Genomic DNA, 11,552 nt, shown 5'->3' on the forward strand with positions numbered 1-11,552 from the left:
CAACAGGGCTCTCTCGCGAGGGGGGCGGAGCCTGATCGCTGACTGACTGCTGCGGCAGCCAATGAGTCCTCGAGCTGAGGAGGAAGGGCGGGCTGTGGCGGCAGAAGGGCCTGTGGCGGCGCGCGGCGGAGGGCTGGGGGTGTTTGTGAGAGGAGCGGGGCTGCCTGGAGCTGATCGTGCCGTTGCTGTCTGCCCGCCTCACACCCTCTGTGGAAGCGCGGTGTCTGTGGTGATGGAGGCATAGCTGGGCCTGCAGCGTTCTGAGGCGGGTGATAAGAAGGCTCTGGTGTCACAGCTGCAGTACCCATCGTAGCTGTACTGCCCTGCGTGACTGGTAATGGAGGGCTGAACTGGTACAAGGGGGGCTGGGCGGCCTGTGGAGATTCTGTTGTGTGGGGGTGGGCATTCAGTCTGTGAATAAAGCTGGTTTGGGGTTTGGCAGCCCTCGTCTCAGTGTGCTTCAATTAGCACCAAACTCATCACTTTTGAGGTAACTTCCAGGTGTGATGAGAAGCACTGACAGGAAAAGCTGGTGCTGGTTCTGTTTTCCCCACTGAAGCCTTCAGCCATGCACGTGAATATTGGCTTTTTAAGTAACTTTAATTTTGTTCTCGCTTTTGGTGTAGGGTAAAGCTTGGAACGGAAAGAATGCCAAATTTGCAGCTTTTAAGCTGAAAAGGTTTAAATGAAGATTGGAAAGGATCTCAATGCACTGAGAACAAGAGGAGGAAATGAAGATGGAGAGAGAATACAGGAGTCACTGCATCTACACATAGTTTGTGTTTGTGTTGAGCTTTAAGCTATAAAGGGGCAGACTTACCAGTAGGTTATCGTAGATGTAGCTTAATTCATTAAAGTAGGCTAATTAAGCAAAAAAAAAAAAAATAGAATGGAAATTTGGTTGTGAGGTTATGACTGTCGTGTTAGCTAGTTTAATGTGGTGACATCAAGGTAAGTCAGTGTACACCCGTATGTAATTTCATACATTACGCTGAGGCTTTTGATTTCTGAAGTTGAATCACAGCTGCATTAAACCCACTTGTAGTCTGACTGGAAAGCATCCACAGGTGAATTGAATTGATACTTCCTTAAAACCATCTGGAAATTATCTGTTTTGTAATTCAGAGGAAAGCGTAACTAAAAAAAAACAGGAAGGAAATGAGATCTATTTTGAAGATTGCATTTATAAAACCAGGTAGGTTGTTTTGTATGGACACATATTTATGAATAAGCAGACCGTTCTTGCAACATTTGTCCAGTTTACAGAATCATCAGAAGGTTTGGAAAACAAAGCCTTGATGTGCTACTGTATTTTTTTCCCTCCCCCTACATAATACAGAAAATAAGAATGCTTTTAAAGAGAAAGAAAGCTCATTGAAGACTGTAGACCCCGTTCTCCCTGTGCTATCAGAAGGTTATTTTGGCTTCTGTTGTGCAGGCAGCAGCCCCGTTGCTGTGCTCATGGGGAGGATTGTGCTCCTCTCTGAGGTGCTGAAGCCAGAAGGCTGCCAGGGGGTCCTGGAGATCCCCACATACCCCCCGGTGTGCCTGGTGTCCCTGCTACACAAGTCAAAACTACACCCACAGTGATTTGAGTGTGGGAAGACTGTAGTTCACGTGGGTGTGTTTGATGAGGGGTTTAAGTGGCAATCAGTTGTGGCCATTGGACTCTTGGTTAACGTGTTTAAAAAAGGGAGAGTGTAATCAGTCTTTACACCAGCACAGAGGCATGGCTTGTGAGAAAGATACATGTGAATTTTGTGACATTAATGCTTAATGGTAGGCCACTGCATTCTGGAAATTCTTTGAAAGACTTTGGTATATCTGAAGATGAGCGTGTGTGCAGTCCACACTGCAATGCTTCCTGGATGATACTTTATTTGTGTAAGCCTTATTTTGTGAAAGTTTTGCCTTTAAATCTGGACTATTGCAAAGAGGTGCCACTTGGACTCGTTGGTCTTTATTGTTGTGCATCCAATATGAAATTCAAAAGGGTAACACTCTAAAAACAGGAGAAAACAGGAGCACATTGTCTGAGAATGATGGTGCTTCACCATTTTTATGCATGATTAGAATCTAGAATTCACAGAACATGCTTAGCCATAAGAAGCTGTCCAAGAGAACTAATGTGAGTGAATTCAGTTTGTTAGAAAGATTCTTCCTGCTTGCTTGCATGAGATTGGAAGTTTAAGGTGATTATCTTGAAGAGGTGATAATAAAGGTTGCTGATGATCGTAAGTGTGAAACAGGAGGACGCAGCAGTTTAGCTGTTGGCAGAAATAATGCATTCGTGACTCCAAATAGTTGGCTGTGCCAGAAGATTCTCCTTGAAATTAATTTCCATTCCACCACACGCTCTCGCTGGGATTTGATAACATCCTCCATTCAGGACTGCACAAGAGAAGTCTGAAATCAAGCTGTGATGAAAAGGAACGAACTGATTGGTCTCTGCAAGCTCCGAGCCATGGAGATAGTGTTAGAAAGTGTCATGATGACGTGAAGGGTTGAAAGCCAATCAAATGGAGTGTGAGGGATCTGCCAAACTGCTATTTCAGATGACAGAGCCGGCTAAAGAAACGATGTATTTTTATCCTGGGAGACAACAATTCAGATTAGGGGAAAATAAATGTGAAGTTTGAAATCAGATTTTCTTGGCACGGCACTTCAGGAGTGCTTGCACATTACACATGTGATGATATTGTCTCTATAATAAGTACCATGGTTATGCAATATGTTAACATATTATAATATGAGAAATACAATCCATTAATTTATTATGCACATTTAATCATTTTATCTTCGTGTCTGTTCTGTTATTCCCACACATCTGCATTTTAACGTCACTTCTTCATTTTTTTGTTTAGTGCTCAGGTAACTCGCATTGTTTTAAAAGTTCTTGATTTTCTGCCTGTTTTTTCCTTTTGCTTTCCTCTTTTCTAGATCTTCAGATGAAAATCCCATGCAGTTTTACTTAGGTTATCTATCTTTTGTTTTTAAAAAATGCACCAGAAATGCAGCAACAAAGCACAGATCCTTGAAGGCTATGAATTCGCTGTTCCACTGCAGATGTTACCGTTCTGCTCGGCTACCACAAGAGGGACGTAGAAGGAAAGCTAAGATAGCCGGGGAGAAGAAAAACAAATCGAAAGAACAGCTTCATGCAGGTTCTTAGCAACATACATTTTGCTTTTGTTTAGAAGGATCTTCTGGGATCGTAACATTTCTATAGTTTCCTCCACCTCTAATAATCTTTAAAAGCTTTATAGACCTTAGAAAATGTGTTAATAAGCATTAATAGCTAAAATGGATCTTTTCCCAGAACTCCATAATCTTTCCTCAGCGTTTTCCTGCTGGAATGTCTGTAGCAGTGTTGGGACAGGGTGTGGTTGGGCTGGCTGTGTTTTTGTTCCATCTCTAGCTATTGGACAACAAATACTGCAGAGTTTAATAGGCATATGGGCAAGAAGGTTAGGGAGCTATTTTTGTTTATTTCTGTTTAATTTTCACAAATTAATGGGTGATGATGCACATGTCCTAAGATCAGAGCTCATATAAATGCCTTCACGAAACAAGAGGACCATAAAAACCTTTTAAGTAAATATTGAAGGATTTATTGGACTATTGTGGCATTAAAAAGCACAGTCCTAGCACGCAGTAGATTGAAAGTAATGCACATGTATATTTTAGGATCTGCATCGTATTAATGCCTGATGTCAGTAAAGCTTTACTTCAGCCATTGTGAGGCAGAGGCATAACTAGCTGGGCATGTGGCTTCATCTGAGCAGTAATACTGGAAGAAAGGGCTGTTCTGAATAAAATTATAATAATTTTATGAACTTTAGTCCTTAATGCTTAAATTTGTATAACAAGTATTTTAACATCACATTAGAAGATCTCTGTCAAGTGATACTAGATTGAACAGTCCTTTTTAAAAAGCCCTTTAATCCATGAAAATGCTTTCACAAGCTGAAAGCACATCAGAGAAGTATTATTGTATGAATGTAAAAATTTCTCTAAGGTGCCAGGAATCTGAGTGCACCAGTAAATGCAACCCAGCTTTGATTTCAAGAGTACAAATAACGTGGTATTGAAAACTCACAGAAAAGGGTTATCACTCATTGCCAGTGGAATCTGAATACTTTTATCCTTTAGCAAAGTGTGTAATGTTTCTGTTTCGACCGATTTGCAGCTTCAGCTGCACTGTGGTTGTAAAAAAAAGTATTCCTGAAGCAAACGGGATGAGTACTTTAAAGCAATGGAGGAAAAGGAGGAGAAGATCTTGACATTTCTTCAGTGATGGAGAAGATACTTAGATATTAAGGTGATGAATGACATATGAAGATAATAGCAGTATATGAAACTAGCTATAAACTCTGTGCTACAAACCAGTTTTCCTTCCCTGTCTAAGCTAAGTGGGTAGTAAAAAGCTAATAAACCATGAAAATGTAATTTGATGTTGAAGTACTACTTAAAAATCCTTTAGCTCGGTAGAAAATTAGAAATCCTTCCCCCCAAAATGTATTAAAGTGCCTTTTACCTCTTGTTCCTTGTAAATAGCTGAAGTGTGTGGTCATCCTAAACAATGCCACGTTAGCACTGAATCTGACTTCAGTGAACGTATGGAGGGGAAAAATCTTTTTAAAAACAGAGCTTCTGGGTTTTTTTATTGCAGTTTTTGCTTGCAAAAGTACTGGGTGAAATGAGCCACTTCTCTTTAACTGGCCACAGATGTCAGATTGCTCACAAAAAAGCATGGTTTTTAAAATCCAAGGAAAATAGCTGGAAATAGTAGATATATTCCTGAAGATATTTGAGAGTTACTTATTAAGTTTGCCTTTTGTAGGAGTTCTGGAAGAAGCAGACTCGTTAAAAATATTCTGTTTCTAAAAGGGCATCATCTTTTCTTGAAGTGGGATTTCTTCAAACCAGATGTTGTTGTATCTCAGCTTAAAAACAAATTTTGAATCTCTTGATTAACTACAAAGAGTGTACATGTTTCTTTGTTTTAATGTCTGGCAGTTATCCTGGGCAGATGGAGGAGCAGTGAGGTTATTTCGGTGTAATGTAAAATCCAGTTCTTCACAACGAGTTCTGATGTGTTTGAATTGTGTGGACTGGTGTCTCCCTCTGATTCAGTGGAGAAAACAGAAGAGTGGTGCTTTTTCAGGTTACCCCAGTGTCTTGTTTAAGTGTATAAATACCTTGAGTTTTAGCAGTGTGATTTCTTATGTGACAACAGCTTGCTTTCTTCTCAAAGCATTACTGCTTTACAGACCTTTACTTTTTTTCTTTTTTTTAACTTTTAGGGAAGGGAGCTTGCAAGGAGTTAAATGTGAGGCTGTTTTTTGTAAAGAGTACATTAAGAGAACAAATAATTTGAAAAAGTCTGGGTTTTTTTCCTTCTGTGTCCTAACCTGTTTTTTTCCTTCTCTAGTTCTTTAAACGAATAACTTACTTGCATTCTCTATATGTAAAGTAAATCCTTCCAAGCTAAACCTTCTTCCTGCTGTGGGAAAAGTCTGTTAATTTGGCATTTGTCTTAAAAATGAAATAACGTAAGTAATCCAATAATTAGGTGTGTTGCCCTTTGGGCTTTGTTGCGGGAGGGAGTGTGTCTTAACTTCTCTGAAGGCTATACGTGTAAGAACACGTGTTTAGCCACATAATGTGGCTGCATGATTTAATGTGAGTGGTTCAGATTCCTGTTGGCCTAAACACCTGCATCCGAAATGGTTCTTGTCATGAAATAACAGCCATTTAGTTTTCTGCTCTCCAGCTCCCAAGGATTAACACGTTTTCATGGACACCTCAGTTCTTTTTGATGTGAAATGCAGATTTTCAGACCAAGACCTTATCTTTCCATTGCCAATACTGAAGTTTCAGGAAACAGCAAGTATAAAACTTTCATACAGTTGTAGCAGCTATACTATAGGTAGGACCAGTAGTACAACCAGCTGCTTCTTTCTTGCTTGCCTGAAAAAGAAAACTTCTAGAATTGAGGGAGACCAAATATATTAGGTGTTGCAGTAGTTTTCCTGTGATGAAAGCCCTTCCATTAGAAGTCTTGTATTTCTGATGTTTTGGGGTGAGTACAGGGCAAAAAGAGGTTGGGTGCTGAACCAGACTGGTTTCAGGATGGAGAAGCTTGCTTAAAGTGGAAAGAATGTTTTCCTTGCAGCATCTAGTGGATTTGAGGAGGAACCAAGCCAGTACTGAACACAGGTCATGAATGGTTACAGTGTGGCTGTGTAATGCCTTCCCAGAACTCATGAGTTCCTTGGAAATGTACCCAGGCCACTGGTGGCATTTTGTCAAACAGTATGTGAAAAGATCCACAGGCTGGTGGGTCCCAGGTTTTAACAGTACTCCTGAGAGTGAATGATTTCATTTATTATGCTATCTACTTCCTAAATGCAGTGGGCTTAAGTGGATTTGCTTCTATTTGCTCAGAAAAGAGTTTCCAAGTATCAGATTGATGATACGGAGTGTTCCCTATAGCTCCTTTGCATGCCCATGTTGGTTTTGCCTTTTTCAGTGCAGTTTCATAGCCTGCTTCTCAGCTGCTAAGCCAGGACAGAGGAAAAGCCATTTCCCCACCCCAGGCTGCTGCTGGTTCCTGGGACTTCCTCATGCTGGCTGATTTAAGACCCACTTGCATGCCTTGGGAGCATCCACACCCTGATGGCAGCACCTTGGGGCTTCCTCTGGATCAAATCCAACCTGCCCTCTGCTAGGTTTCCAACAATGCTTCCAAATGGCTAACCTTTGCTTTTGGCTCTGCCTCCTGCGTGAAGGGCAGCCAGTGTGACAGTGAATGAATGGAAAGGTTCTGGAAGTGCTATGAAAAGAGGAGTCCTTCCTCCCTGCTCTCTCTGGTATCATGCAGACTAGCAGTTATCAAGAGGTGCCATCTGAGATTCATGATGAAGAGGCTAAAATGGAAATGGAATTTGCTTGAATTCCTGGACCCTGAGCCGGGTTCATGGCAACCCTTTGAACCCATTACGGAGTCTGGAAACTGTGAACTGGGTCTGTTTTTACTAAAAATGAATTACCAGACTTAATTTATGGTCAAACAGAAGTTTTCAAATTGTTTTTCAGTTTTGGTCCAGAAAATCCAAGAGTCCTATGTCATATGGAAGAAACCCAGAGCACAGAAACATTGTATGCAGTTGTTAGCAAATGTTATTAAGAAAAATGAAATCCTATGCCTTTATTTCAGCTATCGGATGAAGATTGAGCAAAGGTGCTCTGGGAAGCCTGCTGGCAAGTAAGTGGCATTCCAATCTCAGACAAGATACTAACATATTAGGCCACTTTCTTGGCTGCAGGTTATTATATGACTTTACTGGAAGAAATTATTGCAAAAAGGATCTGAAAATCTGCAAAGCAGTAATTCTAAGTAGCGCTTTGGTAATGATGTCATTTAAACAAAAAGTAATATGAAGCATTGGGCAATGACCTTCTTTGGATCAAGAGCAACGCGAGGCCGCTAGCCAAAATGCAGGAGAAGCTGCACGGTATAATAAAAGTGTTGTGGAAAGTCCAAAGCATGTAAGGTCAAGGTCAAGTACAAAAAGACCGTATTAGAATGACCCTGAGGAGTGGCAGAATAAACAACGCAGTATTTTCTACGACTGTGAAGATGTAGGAGGAGATGGAGTGGAGAAGCCATTTGTAATTCTAGTCGTATACTGTGTACATTTACGATTGGTCTGTCAGCTCTTCAAATAAGAAACCAAATCATGGGCTAGCTGGAGCACTGGAAGAATGTGAATGATTGCTGTGATTTCACACCGATCTTAAACTATTTGTTCTTTTGGAACTTAAATCCAGTTCTAACATGCATCTACCTCCTCTCTACTGAGGAAGCAGAAAAGCTGAAGTGAAACAAGGGACGTTATTCTTGATGGATATGAGGAAACATCAGGAATACCACGTAAAAACTGTGTTATTGTAGGTTTCTTAACGGAATGACCCATTATGGAACTACACGTGGTCTGTATTGAAGGATCAAACTAAGGTATGGCGATTAACCCTTTGCTGTTATGTTTGTGTAGCTTTAACTCTGTTCATCTGTGAATAGCTGGAGGCCTGATCAGCTTAGGAGGCTCCACATGCCTCACCCTCTTCTCCCTCTTTGTATCACTCGTTCTGTGTTCCGCTAGAAGCCACCACAAACCTCATCTGAAAGAAACAAAAAGGGAGGGGGCACCTGCAGGAATAAATGGCAAAAGCTCCTATTTTATAGCGAGGTTTAGAAGTGCAACTCGGATCTTCTTAGAACAGTTTCTCTTCCCGCTGTGTTAGGAGTAACTCCCAGATGCGACTTGAAGCCAGCAAATGATCTCAGGCAGTGAGATCAGATTTTGCTGAGTATACGGGGTTAGACATGTTCATTGCTCTCCTTCCAGAAGATCTCCTATCCAAACCATGCATTGACATTTGATTTCCTTGGGAACATTGGCCCTCACAGTAGCCTTTACAGCATTTGTGTATAGAAACCCACAGTTACAACGTTGTCTCTTGCCTTCCAGTTGAAAATTGCTTTTGTGATGGCTATTTATTCACCTGAGGCGTGGGGTTCCTGGAATTGTGTGTGCTTTCCTGGAAGAAGTGTTGAACAGTGTAATGGTTTGTGCAGAAAGCATTCAAAGACTGAAGCAATGTCAAGGAGAGACAAGGCAGCTGGACTTTAGGGAGAGCTCTCGGATTCCACTCTCATGATAGGTATTTCTCTGGCCATCGTTGTCTCAGGAACTCAGTGTCGCTTACACCCAAAGTGTTTTGGCTTGAATAAAGGTTAATGGAAGAAACTGAGTGCTGTGCTGGCCAAAAGCAATTGGCCTTTATTGAGGGAAGCATTGCAAAAATACAGAGGATCGAACTTCTAGTTTCCATGTGGAATTAGAATTAGTGAAATCTTGTGACTATTGCAATTAGGTGCCATCTGTGTCCTTGCAGCCTTTGGATGGAGAAAGTAGTTTAAACGAAGCGAGGACTTAACTCTGAATCTTTACCCAGATCTCGATACTGAAAAATATTGTGGAAAAGATTGATTTTGCTCCTATGGCTGTTTTTCAGATTTGGGTGGGGTCAGCAAAGGGAATTGCCAGAAATCTCCAGAGCCAGTTCATTCCTGTGAGATTTCTGGTCTGATATTTTCTTGAAAACTCAAGGGGTTTGGATTACTCTCCAGGCTTCATCTTTCTGGAGAGCTTCCCACTGCTTTTTAAGCCTGTGTACATGAATGCCATTTTTCCATTTCTCTAGGGGTGAAAATAAACCATAGTCTGAATGATGCTGAATTTTCCTCTGAGTTATAAATGATGTACAAAGGAGCACAAATTTCAAATAAAGCCTGTAATCTGTAATGTCTCAAAGCTTATGCAAGTAGAATGGGCACGTGAAAAGAGATCTATGGTGAGGTGGGCTGATGCTGTAGCAGAGCAGGGAAGGCACGTGTTTACCAGCTGGTTATCTCCACAATTAGTGACAATGATGAAACCAACGTTCCCATAAATGTTTCACAAACTGTTCACTTTGAGGCTAATAGGCTTCTTGAATTGATCCTCTTGACTTGCACCTGCTAATAACCTCTCAGGTAGTCTGGACAAGGTAACAGAGGCATTCCCTTCAGCACTGAGAAAGCTGCAATTTGGATCGTGTTCTTAAGTCAGAGCTGCGTGCTTTCGGGCCTGAGTGGGGAGATGCTTCTGCATGAGAACAGCTGAGTATTTAACACTGTTATCTAACCAAATGCAGATGAGGGCTCAGCTGCCTGGATCCGTGCTATTATTTGTGTTTGAAAATTCACCTTCGTAGTGCATGAGATCTCTCTTTCGAGGGAGACAAAGTGATCCTGCTCCAGAGGACGATACCTGTCCTCCCCCACCCCCGGAGCGTGGGCCTTGTGAACATCTTTGTCTATTCATACATATGACAGCCGTAATTATCTTTGACAGAAAGCCTGCGGAACGCCTCAGGCAAACACTGGAAGTGGGGACAGCAGTGTGGAGAACGTTCTGCCTTGTGATGTGATGGGCTCTGTCTAGAAGGCGCTGGGTTTGTCATCCTCTTATCCTTGAGGAACTGGCATTCTTTTGTGGTCAAGGTTTTGGGTGCAAGTAGTGAGGGCATAAAAGGCAGTTTCCAGGGAGACGATTCATTCGTGTTTGTTCAAAAATCTAACAGTTATTTAAGCAGTTGAAGTGAGGTGTAAGCAAAAAAGATTGAGATACAATGTTCTGCTTTACCACCATCATAGAATTGTATTTTTTTTTTAATTAAAGCTCTGCTATAATGATAAGCATATATATATTTTTTTCTTATTAAAGATTCTCGTTTTTCTATATGGATAAAGAAGCCACTTTAGAGTACAGCCTTGACAATCTGCTGGTTCTTCTTATCTCTCTATTCTTCGTGCCCTTCACGGATCTCACATTCACCTTGATTCCTTGACAACTGAAGAAAGCACTTACGCCTACCTGGAGACTTTTCACTGTAATTCATAAAGGCTATTTTTCCACACTGCTCTTGTGTAAGAAAAGGTCAGATTTCTGCGTGCAAGCATTAAACTATTCATACTAGAACTGAACTGAAGTGTGTAGCCTCCTGAGACAAGGAGTGTTACATTTCGTGATCAGCTTCTTTTGTCCCTTTCTCTGAACCATCCGCTATTTTGAAGAATTGACTTTGGAGGAAGCAATGCTCAGGCTTCTGACCTGATGCTTTCAGCATCCCTACAGTCAGTGAAGATGAAAGGGTGATTCAATTAATCCTTTGTGACTACTCTTTCTTCCTCTGTGTACAATATAACTTAATTTTCACAGCTGAAAAAGTTTATATTTCTTGCAAGAGCTGATTGTAGTTTTTCTTTTTTTTCAGGGTGCCATAACAGTGGTCTTTTAATCACTGGTGTCCTGAAAAGACCTGATTGCTTGGTATGCTTCTGCTTATTTCCAGCTGTTAAATCACACTGGAAATCATCCTGGTCTTTGGTGTTATTTGTGTGTGTGGAGGGAGGTTTGTTCTTGTTTTTTTTTGGGGGTGGGGTGGGGAGAGGGGTTTAATGTAAATAGTAGAGCTAATTACTATGGAGAGGTTATATGAAAATAAGCAAATGAGAAGAAAAAATGGCCCCTGTTACAGTCAGTGAAAGTGGAAGTGTCAAGAGAGCTATCATTAATCTTAAATCAACACTTAGTAAAAAGCTACAACTTTTTACTGCCTGTATCCAGGAGGCTTGAACAGGTTTGCTTAATATAACTTCTGGCATGGAAACGTTTTTGATGTTCCCCTGAGATGTCCACAGAAAGGACAGCTTTGTGGTCTGCAGCTAGTAGGTCCAGCGTGGTGGAAAAGGTAACTTACCACTTCATACTTCTGAGGCAGAATAAACTGTGAAGTTCAAATTTTCTCTGTGGATCTTTGGGATGAGACCACAGAAAGCACAGTTCTGTCTCCTGTGAGCGGATGCTAACCATTCCTTGGCTCTCTCTCTGAAAAGCGTGGTTTTCTCTGGAGTCCCAAGCCAAATGTTTCTCTTTTTT

General features: G+C 41.2%; 1 long non-coding RNA gene across 1 annotated transcript in view; it reads left to right on the forward strand.

Moving 5' to 3' along the window:
- Nucleotides 1-6: 6 nt before the first annotated feature.
- The window catches only part of LOC104914711, a 15,811-nt gene continuing 4,265 nt past the window's right edge, over nt 7-11,552 (forward strand). Inside the window, exons 1-3 of the long non-coding RNA XR_796111.2 lie at nt 7-8,730; nt 10,338-10,765; nt 10,888-10,943. This is a non-coding gene — a long non-coding RNA (uncharacterized LOC104914711). The remainder of the gene's footprint in view (nt 8,731-10,337; nt 10,766-10,887; nt 10,944-11,552) is intronic.

The sequence above is a fragment of the Meleagris gallopavo genome, chromosome 30 (genome assembly GCF_000146605.3).
Source record: "Meleagris gallopavo isolate NT-WF06-2002-E0010 breed Aviagen turkey brand Nicholas breeding stock chromosome 30, Turkey_5.1, whole genome shotgun sequence".
Classification (NCBI taxonomy): Eukaryota; Metazoa; Chordata; class Aves; order Galliformes; family Phasianidae; genus Meleagris; species Meleagris gallopavo.